The sequence below is a fragment of the Atta colombica genome, unplaced genomic scaffold (assembly GCF_001594045.1).
Source record: "Atta colombica isolate Treedump-2 unplaced genomic scaffold, Acol1.0 scaffold9, whole genome shotgun sequence".
Taxonomy (NCBI): Eukaryota; Metazoa; Arthropoda; class Insecta; order Hymenoptera; family Formicidae; genus Atta; species Atta colombica.
Genome location: NW_017259583.1, coordinates 184892 through 187977, shown reverse-complemented (window position 1 = coordinate 187977; position 3086 = coordinate 184892). Strand labels below are relative to the sequence as shown.

The following is a 3086-nucleotide window of genomic DNA, read 5'->3' as shown; positions in this document are numbered from 1 at the left end:
AGTTATTATCATAGGTGTCATCATTTGTATATTACTACTATATTTAACATTAATTATATTTTTTATGTGTTCTGTCTCTTTCATATGTTTGAACAGATACATCATTAGCATTGTAGGTGTTCATGATTCTTCGAAGGAATAGTTCTCGTGCGATCACAGAAATGAAGTATAGTAAGTGGAAGTTCGGATGATCACGCATGGGTTCATCATAAAATTAGTTCTCAAATTCATAAAATAAATTTTTTTTTATTATAATTTTGTCATGTATCTTCTGAAATATGATGCTAATCAATAATACTTATTTCAATGAAATTTCAATGAAATTTTAATGAATGTTCTCCACCACTATTACGCTATTAGTGATACTACTTGTCGAATTTACTTATTGCATTAGTGGCACTAGTAGTTTATTTTTATGCTGATCAATTCAAGATTTTATTTCCAACTCGAAAATTAATCGACATTGAAGCTAAAAATCCATTTAATAGAAATTTCAAAAACTTTCGACTTTTATTTTCGACATCGAAACGTCTTTTCGAGAAATTATTTCTGATTGGGGTGTACGTGCACGTGATTGCAGCATACAATGGCTAATAAATGGCGATTGCAGAAATAGCGGCCGGGAGTCTGTTAATAATTAAAGAATTAATATTATAAGATTTATTATTATAAAGATTTAGATAAAGGGAACTATGCATCAGTGCAACTATGATAACGTATTTTTGTGTAAAATATTATTTATGTATTTAATTATTAATTAAAGACATTTTAAAATTAATAACGCGTATATAGTCAGAGCCGGATTGTGTAAGTTAATTATTTATGATTAAATAACTAGAAAACCTGAAAATGCTCAAATAATTTTCTGAGACGAAACGTCGACGAATTTTACTTTATTACAATTCAGATCGAAATAGCCTTTCAGCCGATTTTACTTTCAAATGTTGACGATAACTCAATCGACGGTCCATCATATTCATCAGCCTTCGAATTTGAAGAGTCTGAAATTAAAGATAGAGATCAATTATTCGCAATATTCAGCTTTATTAGATAATTCGCAATATTCACATTTAGAAATTGATATTAGTTACAAGTAGTTCATCATCAGAGACAAGCAGTGACGAATTTCAAATCAACCCGCAAGAAAATGTACATTTGCCTTTGAATTGTGCAATTGGGTAAATGAATTTCAAATTAATCAATGCATTAACCTCTTTATTACAAGTTCTTTCAAGACACGGGTATGATGATTTACCTCGAGATGCGCGAATACTTTTGAACACTCCAAGATCAGGTACTCATGATATTAAAACCCTTTCCAAAGGTCAGTACGTTCACTACGATTTATTAAAAAAAAATTAATTACTTATATTAATCGATAATCGTTTTTCTCATGCTTTCGACTATTGTGATGTAATTTATTTGGACTTAAACATTGATGGCTTATCAATTTCGAAAAGCTCAAAGTTAATTAATAGCTATTAATTCAGTTTTTGTTGCAATTTCTTCATATCATTACAGACGAATGCAGAGACTACATCCGTAAGGAACTGAAAAGATTGTCTAGACACTGTGTGCTATTGAAGTTCTACTAAAAGAAGGGAAAGCAGGATGAAGTGAGTCAATGAAGCTGTAGCACAAGGTCTGTTATCTCCATTATCTCTAATGACACTGAAACAGTTCTTGCAGTGCGAAAATCAGTTGGAAGTGAATATCAACATGAGAAAACAATTTGTAAGTATATTCATATTGTCATATTTATTAAATATTACTTTAAATGCTGTATTGTCCATTAGGAAAATTGTGCTCAGAAATTTACTCGCCATCTTATAACTTTTGAATTTTGTCAATTTAATTTCTCATGTATCATCAAGGATTTTTTTTATTTATGTGTATTAAATTTGGTAATTTTATATTAAATATTATTGAAAAGGATTTGATATAATATAATATTAAAGTATGACATAATGCAAATAGAGAATTAAGTGGCAAAATTGCTACATAAAAAGATGTATGATGGTCGGTACCAAATTAACCATTGACTGAACTTTTCAAACACGTATATTTCATTTTCGCTATCATATATACATTTCTTTCATTCATATTCCATTTGTGTATATTTTTTGTAACTATATTACAGGTACATATGATATGTCGAATCGGAGGTTCGACGGATAAGCAGTTTATTAGAAATACTTTATCACAAATTATTTCTAATGAAGCCACTCAAATATCATGGACAAGTTAGAAGAGTAGTGTAAGCTTTAAATCCACATCCATATCCAAACTAATAATCGGTAACATTTATTCCAATATATCTACTTTCCCATAATAACAAGGTTTAAAACATTTTTGTGAGATTGGAAACATAGCCTTTTGCATGTAATCTTCGTGGCGTCCATGAAATTTATCATAAATGTTAAAATATCGATGAGCTAAACATAATACTACATATCAAAGTATAAAAGCTCCTACAGCTTACAGATAATTTTAACAAGTGTGAATTACATAAATGCGAAAATTATATTCAAAATTAGATAATAAGATGTCTACTGTTTCTGATATCAGATAAATGTCCAACTAATACATTCTAGCCATTTTAATATCTCGTCGGTACTAACAGATAATTTTGGAACGTATAGTTTGGTTGCCTATACTATAATATGCAGAGTATAAAAATAACATCTGCTATTTTTAGTCTCTCTTGCTCCTTTTTCCAATCCCTTGCTCTTTCTCCATTCCGCCGTTGAGTTGAGAAGATTGAAGAGAGAAGAGAGAAGATTGAAGGTTGAAGAGAGAACAAAGAGTGGGGAAAAGGAATAAAAATGGCGGATGCGAATACTTATAGTGCTCTATCCATACTTTTACACTTGTTTGAAACGTGCAAGTTCTCATTGATTATTTAAAAAACAAATTTGTATTGATGCAAAAGTGAAAAAGTAATCAATCAGAACAAACTTATTGCTTTATATTTAATTGGTTTGTTTATAAAATTTATAAATATTAATTTATATTTTTATTTTTATTAATACAATTATTTTAATTGCATATTTCAGTCTCGGTGATGAAACTATTATCAAGTTCAA

At 29.2% G+C, this 3086-nt stretch overlaps 1 long non-coding RNA gene across 1 annotated transcript; it reads left to right on the top strand.

The window, feature by feature from the left end:
* The first annotated feature begins 718 nt into the window (after positions 1–718).
* LOC108693352 lies at positions 719–2879 on the top strand. Its single transcript, XR_001932020.1, has 3 exons — positions 719–1324; positions 1522–1734; positions 2141–2879. It is a non-coding gene; the product is annotated as an uncharacterized LOC108693352 (long non-coding RNA).
* Positions 2880–3086: the final 207 nt, after the last annotated feature.